Genomic DNA, 12,792 nt, shown 5'->3' with positions numbered 1-12,792 from the left:
CAATCGAACAAACCAGATTTAACTAAGATCAATCATAAAACAGTATACGTCATACAGAGCTCCAGATTAAGTTAATAGGAAATTAAAGATGATTACTGTGCTATATCCTGATGTTTTTGGGATAGCTGTCTGTGCCCTCAGATCTAGTGCAAGTAGACACACTGGGACAGAATAAAATCTATCTAAGCAGAGTGGTGTGAGTAATGTGGGTTTTAAATCCTGATACACTATTAACAATATCTTTTGCCATCTTTTTTAAGACTATTCCTCCTCTTTCACTCCCCCAGGGTGCACTGTGCATTTTTGGGTCTCACCAACACCCTCAGTTTTTAGATTGGCGAGGGAACCTGCTATTTACCTAAGTGGTTCCAAACCTTCTCCCTCCTGGACTTGGTCTCTAGTTGTATTCCTTTACCTATTTAAAACTTGTCTTTCCAACCTATCCTCAAATTCTGGTCTAGTTGCCCCTATTACTTTCTGGTTCCCTGTCACATAGAGCATTGTTTTCTCATATTTTATTTTCAGTCCATAAACCCTTTTTCAGTTTACTTATATTTTCTATAACGAGCATCTCGGTGGACCCTACCTCCTGATCTACTCTGCCTATGTTTCTCTCTTTTTTTTAGTGTATCAAAGGCCATCTGTATTAGACATTATAGCCAACCTTTCTCTGCCTCATTTCTGTTGTGCTCTTTTTCTGCCATTAGTTGTCTGCTTTTCTCCTTCATTCCACTTTCTGTTCCTTTCATTGAGGCCTCTCTGCCACTGTTCCTGGAATCCTGGTACTTTTCTCTCTATATATAATGTCCTTCAGTAGTCTCTGTAGAGTTGGATTGGTAATCATGAATTCCCCCTGGTTCCTCTTTGTCTTGGAAGTATCTTGTTTCTCTATTAATTTCTAGAGACAGTTTTTCAGGTTAAATCAATCTGGGCTGGAGGTTATTTTCTTTCAGGGCTTGGAATACTTTGCTCCAAGCGCTTCTTGATTTGGTGGTCTGTGTCGAGAAGTCTGCTGTGATTTTGATAGATTTTCCTTTATAGGTGATCTATTTCTTTTGTCTGATGGCTTTTAATATTCTGTTCTTATACTGAATTTCTGGGATCTTTATTACTGTATGCCTGGGTATAGCTCTGTTTTGGTTGTAGGTGGCTAGAGTTCTGTATGCCTCATACATCTGAATATCATTTCCTTTTCCTATGCTTGGGAAGTTTTCCTTAATTATTTCTGTGAGTAGCCTTTATAGTTTCTTTGTTTGTACTCCTGCTTCTTCATTCACATTCTTTATTCTTAAGTTATAGATCCTCTTGTCGTCTTCTAGTCTTTGTATTGTTACTGCCTGTTTCCTTGTTATTTTTAAGAAATCTTTCCTTTCATGATCACACATTGCAAACCTATCTTCTAGTTCAGATAATCTATCCTTAGTTTCTTTCAAGCAGTTTTGCCAGCTTTCAATGGAGTTTTTTATTTCCTGGTAATCTCTTTGAACCTAATTCATGTTTTCTTTATATTCTTCATCAAACATTTCTCTCCTTTTTTTGTGCTCCTCCATTCTTCCATCTGTGTCTTCTTGAGAGATGCTTAGCATTTCTTTTTTAAATCTACTTATATCTTGCTTTACTTGGTTAAATATTTCACTTTTAAACTCGTCTATGAGGTCCCGAAGATATCTCTTTGTGTCCACTGATGCCATATCTGATATTGCATGTTTGCTGTCCTCAGTCTCTTTTGTATTTACCTCTCCTGGATTAGTGTTCTCAGGGTTAGGGGCTGGGGACTTTTTCTTGTTGCTTCCTCTTCTCATAGTTTTTGTTTCTTCCATACAGGCATATAGAGGAGATCCCAGTCCCTTTGCTTGTTGGTTATGGTTCTTCTGAAGCACACTGGCTAGGTGATCCTGCCCATTCCAGTGTGTTATTGAGGTGCAAACAGGGGCGGCATATACTGGTTCTTCCCCTCCGGGTCAGTCAACCTGCTGAGGCCTTCACTGCCTTAGTATACACCGCGTGTAGGGAACTGGTTTGGGACAGCTTATTGGGTCTCAGCCAGGGGTGTGACCCACACCAAGCATACCCCACTAATCTCGTCTGGGAAGGGAACAACTGACTGAAGTCACTGACGTTCCTTGTTCTTGCCAGTCTTACCGGATTCATCCCATTGGTGCCCCTTTCCTGTGGAAAGGTTGTATTCCCAGTACTCACTGCAGGTTGATGCAGGTCCCTTGCCAGCTCTGTTCTCTGTTGGGCTCGCCAACCTCCAACTTTGGTGCAACTGTAGTTCCCACAAGTCGAAGTGGCAGGAATTAGGGCCCGTGAGAGCACAGAATCTTAGCTGCCTCAATAGTAGCCCTGGCACTGAATGTTTGTTTGTTTGTTTGTTTTTGTTTTTGTTTTTTTGGTACTGGGGATCAAACTCATGACCTTGGGCTTGCCAGGAAGGCGCTTAAGCCACTGAGCTAAATCCCCAGCCCCAGCACTGCATGTTTGACTGGTTCTTTTTGCTTTAGTTTCTTCCTAGGTCGAGAGGATCCATCTCCCTCTGTCTGGGATTCCCCATGCTGTGTTATTTTGGCATCTGAGTCTGCCTCAGGGAGCCTCTGTAATCTGTTCTTATCTATCTGCCATTTTTACTTTGCTCTCTAGTAGGGTATTTTGAAAGGCATTAATGGCATGCCTTTTGTTGGAATTTTTTTTTTTTTTTGTCTTTTTCTTTTTTATCGGTACCAGGGATCGAACTCACGACTGCCTGCTTGCAAGGCAGGTGCTTATGCTGCTGAGCTAAATCCCCAGCCCCTTTGTTGGAATTTTTCTACTTAAATATTCACATATATTTTGACCACAGCTCATATACTCTGCAGCAACCTTAAAAGTGGTCATAAACCCATCCCTTCACCTGCTATGAATCCCCAGGCTTTGCGTTCAGGTCCCTGGCCATGGACTGCATTTTGATGGCCTCTAAGTGCATCATGCTGCTGCAGATGATTGCTCGTCTAGCTTGTCATCATGTCCCACCAGACAGGAGACAGAAAGAACACTTGGGGAGCACCAGTTGTAGCAGGCAGTGCATGCCTACCCAGCTTCTCCTCACCCTCCTCTTTCTTAACCACATTCAGTGCAGAGGAGCATTTACAAATAGCTCCCATCCATTCTGATATTTTCCTGTAGCAAAACAAAACACAAATTAATACCTCAATGAATTATCCTGTCACATGAAATTTCATGCTAAATCAACTATAATCTCATACCAAATTCTAATATAAACCAGAAGCAAGAGTCAATGGCCTAGTGGGAAAAGAATGGAAGAGAAAGCCAGCACTATCCATTCTATTAATTTGGAGTTTGGTTGATTGCTTTTTCCCTCTCATGTACTAGAAATAAGTTAATTTTGGAAGACAATGTCTGGTACACAGTAAGTGCTCAATGCATGCGCAGTCCAGCACAGCAGACATGCTGTTCTAAAAATGAGTCTCTGCTTTGAAAAAAAAAGAATTTATTTCTATGGGAGTGATCAGATGTCTGGGTTCACATAACGAACAATTATTTTTCCCAAGTGAATGACAGAGAGTCTCATTAAAATGTAACATTGGCTCACCCTCATCAAATATATCAAATGTGTGAAAATTTAATACAGATAATTTCAGCTATATGGGGCTTTTCATATTCCAAAATCATTGTACCTGGGATATTTAAATTACACTAGACTGCACATGTCAGAAAGCCAGCCAGACTGCTGTAAGCCTGAAGGGAAGATTACTGACCGGTGTAATTTGGAAACTCAAGCGTGGCTTGACCCAGATGCTCAAAGGACAGCATGAAGACTTGGTTTTTCTCTACTTTTTGTCTTGAGATTGACTCTACCCTTACGGAGGTGTTTCTGCCAGCATAATAAAATGACTGGCAGCAGCTCCTGGTTTACAACCCATCAGTTCAAGACCTCCGGGGTGGGGGGAATGCTTCTTTGTTAGTCTATTTCAGGAGTCCTGGAATTCACCCTGATTGGACTAGTAGGGGTCATATGCATTCTCTGGACCAATCATTGTGGCAGGGAGTTGCAATAAGTGTTCCCATTGGCCAGAGCTTACACTGCCTAGCCAGAGATCTAGGAATAGCTCTACCCACTCCACACTCAGGGTAGGTAAGATACAGCCCCACAATAAACCTGAGTGACATTACTAGGAGGGAAAGATGTGCTGCGTGGCACACACAGTCTGTAGTGCCAGAAGATCCCCAGCTCTCCCCTTATTCTCAAAATGCCCCCCAAGGTGATTATTTAGAGTTTTAACCTCTTTTTCAATCTCAGACTTATGTACATGCATTGCAATAATTACTAAACTGATTGAAACTCAGAAAGATAAAGTAACACCTAAGTTTTCACAAGCAAAGAGGAACAAGAAGTTTCCAAATCGTCTATGACTTCCAAGTCAGGGGTCCTTAACAGCTCTGTCCAGTGTCTTTCTTACAAAACTTCAAACTCTTCTACCTCTCTCCCCACCCCGTATGTCTGTATGTGTGTGTCTGTGTGTGTGTGAGAGAGAGAGACAGAGAGAGAGTGTGTGTGCTGATTATTACTAGCCAGTGATTCAGCGCTGGAATAATGGGTTTTTCTGGCTATTAAAAATCTACACCACTGGTCCGGGATATAGCTCAGTGGCACTGTACCTACCTGGTAAGCACAAGGTCCTGAGTTTGATTCCCAGTACCAAAAATCCCCATCACCATCACTGGCCGTGGTGTTTGGATGATGTTAGGGAAAAAGCGCAACATCCATTGGCCCCACATTATCCTAACCAACCTTTCCTGGTCAGTGTGCACCCCACCAATAAGCAGAAGAAACAGTCATCACCCAGTAAAGCCAAAGCTCCATAGCTAGAGCAAAGACCAAGGCTCCTGTCCGGGGAGCAGTGTGATAGTCAGGCCACCAATCTTAAGCTTGGTTTTCCCTCACTGAGGAGAAGCATTTCTGGGCAATAGTCCTCACAGACATACGCAATGGTCAGTATGCTGGTGTCTTCTGAAGTGTGCAGCTCGGAATGCCCACGACAGAATCTCCTGAGGAAAGTCCTGAGGGAGAGTCTGAGCCAGTTGTGGTCCGAGCCACTTGTCCATAATCTCAGCTCTCTGGGAGGCTGAAGCAGGAAAATAATAAGATGAGCCCTACCTGAACAATTTAGTGCCTTAGCAAGACCCTACTTCAAAATTAAAATTTTAAAATCAGGGGCTGGATGTACATGAGTGTGTTGACCCTGGGTTCAATCTCAAGTAAAGGAAAATCCCTGATCTCTACCCTATATGTGTGAGACCAGACTATCTGGTGTCCCAGCATCCAAGACCCCAGTGACCATCAGTGAGACCCACAATGAGTTTCCTCTCACCTCAAAGAGGCCCAACCTGTGTAACCAATGAAATACTTCAGAGGCCCCAGGATGACGGATGAAGCCAGTGTGGTAAAAATGTGTGGCTTCTGGCTTGCTCTCCACCCATCCTGGGTCAAGTCAGCTACCATGTTACGTACGAGGACACACAAGCAGATGTATGGAGAATTCTACATACTCAAGAACTGAAGTCTGCTATCTGCCAGCACAGACTTGATGACCAGCTTGGAAACAACTCCTCCAGCCCCAGTCAATCTCTGACACACATCTTGACTACCACCTAAGAGATCATTACCTAGAATAACCAACTAGAATATTCCCTGACTCCTGGCTCTCAAAAACCACAAGAAGCAATAGATGTTCATTGTTGTATTAAATGGCTAGGTTTAGGGGGTAACTGTTTACAAAGCATGGAGCCCAGAATCTGCATGTTTATGAGCTCCCTGGGCAAATGGAACACACATGTAAGTCTGGAAGCCACTGTAGGCCAAAGACATTCCTGCAGCATTATTTAGTTAGGGCCACTGGAGTCTCCCTGGAAACTCAGAGATGCAAATTATAATCCACCCACAGGATGCACCAAAATGCAAAGAGCAGACACCTTCTCTTTTTCCAATGTCTGTACAGTATTTCACGAAAAAGCAGTATATTACAATCCTATTTGTAAACTATATAATTCTTCATGCCCAGCCTTCTCAACCTATGTTCCTTAAAGGACTTCATCTCCCAAATCATTGACGCACAAACCCTCAGCAGTCTACTTGGTTGGAAGTCACCACGGCTGTTTCTGAAATCTCCCAGGAATGTGCTGTCCTGAGTTCCCACAGATCCCTCTGGCCCTGGCTTCCTACTCTCTCACTCCTGTGCTCTGCAGGGACAGCTCCCCACCTCCCCAGCCCAGGAGGCAGAGTGCTGCTCCCCAATCCACCCAGGACCTGCACAGATAACCAAGTGACACCAGACTATGGTCATTGGGTTGCTTGTTTCATACATATAAAACACGTGAAACAAACCCCCTTGTAAAAATCAGTTGCATGTTTGTGCATGCACACAGTGGGGAAGAAAGGGACCCTCTGTCATTATTAGATGTCTACACCTGGGGCCACCACTGTCACCTGGACAGTCTCTTCCTTCAACTTCCATGAAGCACAACTATATCTAGGGATGTTTAATGAGTCTACCTCATCTCTGCCCATCAGGTGTGGATCCCAGGAGTAATCACTGGGGGCGTCTTGTATTAGTCAGATTTCCCATTGCTGGACACCATAGCCACCACCCACAACTTCAAGGAGAGGGATTTGGGGCCACAGTTTTTAGCGGGTTCCGTTCATTGTTGGTGTGTCATTCTAGGGAAGACACACCATGGTGGAGCGCTCACCTCATGGCAGCCAGGAAACACAGACAGAAAGAACCATCCTTCCAGGTCACTCTCCCAGTGACCCACCCCCTCCAACCAGCCTCCACCTCCAAACCAGAGACTTCTGGGGGACACTTTAGGTCTAAACCATAACACACTTTCTCTAGGCCATTCTTCCAGATACTGAGAACACCAGGGTAGACACAGCAAGCCAAGACCTACTTGGGATTATATTCTAGCATGCGTGTGCGTGGGGAGAAAGCCTAAAAATTATTTTTGAAGTGGCAACAGTTATCTCTGAGAATTGTGATAAGTGATTGCTAGGGTTTGAGCAAAAGTCCTGTTGAAACTTAACCCTTGTAGATTAAGGTTATGTAGGTATTGCGAGGTGGGACCAAAGGCAGTTTTCAGGAGATGACGGTGGTTAGGTGAGGACATGGGGGTGGGGCTTTTCTGCCGGCATCAAAGGCTTAATAAAAAGTGAAAGAGACTCGGGCTCACGTGCTTGCTGTGTCTCACCATGCGATGCCTCCACCAGGTTACGATAGAACAAGAAGACTCTCGCCACAGACGGCTCTAGAACGTCCGAGTCTGCAGGATGATGAGCTGAATAAACCTTTACCCTTCATGATGTCTCAGTCTGTGATATTCAGTTAAAGCAACAGAAAATGAACTATCACAGGGATCTGTGTGTGTGTTATACATTTTTCCACTTGGTGACAAATTATAGTACAAACGATTATTTATAGTTATGAAAGTACATTGACAACATAGTGTCACATGAGAAGATAACTGCATGAGAATATGTAAAGTATACTATTTTATACATACTTCGATAATTTTAACTGTGGGAATTACAGGGCAATTTGTTATTGAACTTTCTTTTGTGTTTTTCTGTATTTTCCATGTGTTTTGCCTTCGGCACACAAAGTTTTTTTTAAATGGAGGAAACAATATTTAACAACAGAAACTGTGTGCCTGCTCCTAAGTTAGTCTGCCCCTTGGTCACCAGAATACTTAGCATTTCCCCATCATAGCCAGCCAGTGATCAAATATATGCTCAAGGAGGCGCCTGTGAAATGTTTGGAAGGATGACACCCTGGCCTCTTGTTACTCGTGAGGTAGAAATATGGACCAGGGAACCTGATAATGAATTCTCTTTGGGGAGTAGGGGTTGGGGAGGGCGCTGCATCTGGGTCAATGAAACACAGATGGACAGGAAAGGCAATGGGGAAAGTCCACGCAGGAAGGACGTCAGTGGCTCATGAGCTCTCCACACTTGCCATGCAGTGGAGGGGGGTGACGAAAACGGAGGAGAGAAGAATCACCCCCACTCAGCGTCCCAGCATGCAGCAGCCGCCATGCAGCCCAGGCAGAGCCGTCAAAGAGCTCCTGAGCAACCTGTTCAGAAGAGGGGAGAGGGGAGCTGTTGTAAGAAATCGCGTCCATAGAGGACTGCTCTGTCCAAGTCTTTAGATGTGCTATATGAAGAGTAGTGTCACTCTCCCGTCACAGTGACAGAGCCGAACATCATGGGGCACCCAAACAACAGTGCTCCTCTCTTTGTCTCTCTCTCTGTCTCTTTGTCTCCCTCTCTGTCTCTCTGTCTCTGTCTCTCTCTCTCTCTCTCTCTCTCTCTCTCTCTCTCTCTCTCCTTGTAGTAGGAATACATAGGAATAAGATGATCACATGGTGAAATATGACAGTCACTTGTCTCCAGATTGTCAGACCAACCCTCAAACTACACTGGGACAGTGGTTGGACCATGTCCAGTGGTGAGACCATGTCCACTCACTCTTCTCCTCCAGTGATGAATTTCTCACTATTACTGACACCTTCTATTTTATTTAAATTTACAAACTATGCAAGAAGTGAGATATTGAACTAAACACCGCACTCTTCTCTCAGGCCTTCATCCAACATTTTTTTCAGATACTTACTTTGAGCTGGGGCACTGGGGTCCATTCAGATGCAAGATTCTTTTAGGCTTAAGCAATCTGAGAACAACTTGTTTTTTTTTTTTTAAACACGCGTTAGAGTCTTTGTAAAAGTGTATTGGCAAGCTTTCCACTGCCGGAACAAAATACCTTCTACCTGCAGAGGTTCAGTTTACCTCACAGTTTCAGGGTTTCAGTCCAAGGCCATCTGATTCCCAGGTAAAAACTTCGTGGTGGGAAGGTGTGGTAGAGGAAGGTTGCTCATGTCATGGCCTACAGGAAACAGAGGGAGAGAAGCCCAGAGACAAGCCCAGGCCTGACATCATCCCCAAGGTTACACCCCCATGAGCCTGCCAGACACACAAAGAAGTGTGTTTTACTAATCTCTTAGTCATCTCTGAAGATGACAATTAAGCTGACAATCAAGATTATCCACCACAAAAAGTGCCATACGCTCACTGTAGTACACTAAGTCCCCAACTTAGGAATATTCAAGTTGCAAACTTACAGATCTGAATGGACCTCACTCTGGAATATTCACAGACATAAACAAATCGTGGCAGTAGCTCCTGTGTCTGCTGGACATTGTCACAGCCGCGCTGCTGTGTGCTCATGTACAGAGTGATAGTGTGCAGGAGTGCAGGGATCAATCAGAACCCAGGGTGTCCAGAAGCAAGAGGCACAAGAAAAATTCATCACTGGAGATAAAAAAAAAAGGCCGGGAGGGGCAAAGCAGTAACCACAGAAACAAGAGGGAAAATATTTGAGGGTTTGTCTGAAGTGAAGAGATGGTAGACATCGTTTATCGTCTTAACATGAATCGTTCAGCCACTGGCCTATTCTAAAGGAAAAGGAAAAGATCATGAAACATGTGAAGTCTGTGTGTGTGCTTGTTTTTTCATGCTTTATAATGTATATTTGTGTCAAAGATGTATAAGATTCATTTTGTCTGACTTGATGAATTCAACTCATGAACATTCTCCCAAAATGGAAATTGTTTAACTAGATGCTAAATAACAGATCATAAAGAAAAAAATTAAAAATCTCCCTGTTCACTTCTCCAGTCTGCCCTCCTGAGGTTGGTTACAGATCAGAATTCCTTCTCTGTACTTCACTGTGTTATGTTTTGAGGACACTTTGTTAGGGTGACACAGAGATTGAGTTTGTCCTTCCTCCTGGCTGCATGATATTCCATTGTGTGGATGTGTGACAGTTTATTCAACAAGTTCCAGACTGATGGGAAGTTAGGGGCAAAGTTGCCTCCAGAGGCAAAGCAGTCTCATTAAATGTCCTTTTACATAGCCATGATTCATGGAAGTCTGAAAAAGGACTCTCTAGGTGGATCCACTGTATCTCAAGGTGTAGAATGTAACAGTGACAGAAGGTCCCTTGCTGTCCCAGCTCATGAGAAAGCTCCCAGTAGTTATAGCCAGATTCCCCCCTAGTTGAAGAACCAGGTTACCCCATCTTTCTCTCCCCAGCTGTGTTCACATCCCCCCACACCCCTACCTCCTCCGGAGAGCCGCCAGAAGGCTTAGATGGTGAGTGCTTCACTAAAGATGGGTCAGGAAGTAGGTCCCCTCCAGGACAAGCCAGCATTCGGCCGGCCTTCTCTTTCTGATGACCAAGATAGAAGCCCTCCCCATGCTCCCCCTTCCCAATGACCTCCAGTCAACCCTCCCTCACCACTGTCGCCCTCTGAGTCCTCCTCCTCTTTCCCCTGATCCAGTCTCACCAATGGTCTGAGATTGGAGGTGGGGGACAGGGCCAGAGACACCTGCACCTTTCCATCCCTCACTGTCTTTGGTATCACCTGGCTGAGGAGACAGAGTCCTCCAACAGCAACAACGAAAGAGAAAGGACACATCAGCCAGCAGAGAGACAAACACTTGGGGACACAACCTGACTGCATCCTGAGTGAGTGTGGGGCTGGCTCAAGTGGTCTTCAGAGCCTCCCTCTGCTCGGACCCTGTGATCACTCAGGTTTTACAGTGAACACACTGGGGGCAGGCTGGGGTGGGCAGGGTGGCATGATTCACCCAACATCACTTAACAAGTGGGTAGGAGAGACAGGGTGACACCCCAAGTCTCTGCCATGCTTCTTTCTGAGTGGAGGAGACAGGGGTCTCCATCGCAGCTTCCTGCACCTGCTCTCCCAGAGGAGCGGGAACATTAATCATCACAGGAAGGTTAATATTAAAATAGAATAGGGCCTAAATTGATACAGACAAGTTCACATCCGTCGCCCTTACCCAGGTCTAATTCAATCTGTCAGGAAACCCTCTGTCTCTGGCTCCAACACACCTGGGGAGCCAGCTTCTCCGTTCTCCTGTGCCAGCTCTGTCCAAGACACCAGGATTCCTGCAGCTCCGTGCTCCACCAGCTGCAGCCCCTGCCCATCCACTGGTCACTATCACAAAGCAGCCAAGGTCCTTCTTTTAAAATATAAATTAGATCGTGTATCTCTCCCCAGCCTGCCACCTCCAGGGAATGTCTTCTGGTCACACTTAAAATAAAATCTTCATTTCTGGCCGTGGTTGATGAGGCAGCACATGATCTGTCTACACTGCCAACTCCATGCCTGGCAGCCGTCCCCTCCCCCACTTGCCCCGTGCTTCTTCCTGTCCCTGAAAGACTTCAGATTCCACGCTCTCCTCCCTTGTGCCCTCTTTGCTGGAGCCTCCAGATGTGTAACAGCTGTCTCCATCTCCTCCTCAGGTGTCTCCTCATATGTCAGCTCCCTGGAGAGCTCAGATTCCCACCTGTCACTTCCGCCTCATCAAGCTGGCCTTACGCTTTCCAAGAACTAACTGCCATCAGAAACGATCTTGTTCACCTCTCTGTGTATTTGCTGATTGTCTTTTCCCAACTGTGATACCAACTCCACCAGGACAGAGAACAGATGTAGTCTGTGCGAGCACCCACAACATAGTAAGTGTTCAGTAAATCTCTGAGACAAAGGAAAAGGAGGACAGGAAAGGGGGGAAGAAAACAGTAAGAAAGAGGGACTGGCGTGGACTCCTTCCAGCAACATCCACGACCACAGCCTCCAGAAGGCACCAAATAAGAGCCAATAGCTGAAGAACCAGCAGGCTAGAAGATGCCCATCTCCCGCTGCTGGGCAGGAGCCCCCAGTGAGACTGCCCATGACATTTCCAGAACAACCAGGGCTTCTAATGAGGTGGCTGGGACTCAGTGGCCCTCCTCTCTTTCTATGAAGTTGTCACATCTTTGTAAAGTCTTCTCTTTGAGTCAGGTTTGCGTCTCTCACCTGACTCTCATGGCGTTATAATACGTCTGGGAATAATAGCCAACACTGTGGGACTCAGCCTTCCAGGTCCGGCCCCATACTAAAATGCTTTACATGGCCTAAATCCACGACAGCCCAATGAGGGAAGTATCGATACCATCTGCATCTTACAGACGGAAAAACTGAGGCCCAGAGAGGTTCAGTAAGTAACTCAGAGTCACAGAGCTGTTCAGTCGCTGAGCTGAGATTCACACCCAGGCAAACTGAGAGCAGAGACCACTCTGGAAACCTGGCACTGGGATGAATGTTGTCTTCAAAATGCCTACCAGATGCTTTCTGCCTTAATATTTCTGACTGGGCCAGGCCCCTGCATCGGGACCTTTTTCCTTTGTCAATAAGGTACAAGGTCCTGATTCCAGGCAACCAAGGCCCATTCCCCCCAACCCCTCTGTGACCCTACCATGCTGTGGCCACCCTGGAAGGAAATTTGCCCCTGTTGGGTGGGCACTATTGGGCTGAAAAAAAAACCAAACCAGCAAGGCACATAAATCTAATAAACCTGTGGGAGATGGCAGGGAGGATTGCTGCCTGGTAGTGGAGCAGAGCAAGGAGATGTTTATGGGTGTTGGTGGGGGAGAAACAGGTGAGGTTTAGCCCGGCATACCGCCCACCCAATTTACACATGGAAGGCCTAGTTCCCTGATCCCAGGGGCCTCAAGCCCTCCTCCTAGCCAGGGCAGCGGGAGGTTCATCACATGCACAGAGGTGAGTGAGCATTACCTTCTTGGGTGTACTTGTGTGTGCTTGGACATGTGTGTCACTGTGTATCTGCCTTGATGTGTGTGTCCTTGTGCGTGGCTATGCCTGAATTTCTGTCTA

At 45.6% G+C, this 12,792-nt stretch overlaps 1 long non-coding RNA gene across 1 annotated transcript in view; it reads right to left on the bottom strand.

Moving 5' to 3' along the window:
- Positions 1-241: 241 nt before the first annotated feature.
- LOC106025297 (uncharacterized) overlaps positions 242-12,792 on the bottom strand; it is a 28,337-nt gene continuing 15,786 nt past the window's right edge. The window contains exon 3 of the long non-coding RNA XR_001198868.3: positions 242-3,156. This is a non-coding gene — a long non-coding RNA (uncharacterized LOC106025297). The remainder of the gene's footprint in view (positions 3,157-12,792) is intronic.

Source organism: Cavia porcellus, unplaced genomic scaffold (genome assembly GCF_034190915.1).
Source record: "Cavia porcellus strain 051 isolate PalLab524CR breed Dunkin Hartley unplaced genomic scaffold, mCavPor4.1 scaffold_16, whole genome shotgun sequence".
NCBI lineage: Eukaryota > Metazoa > Chordata > Mammalia > Rodentia > Caviidae > Cavia > Cavia porcellus.
Note: the sequence above shows the minus strand (reverse complement) of the source record. Positions and strands in the feature narration are given on the sequence as shown.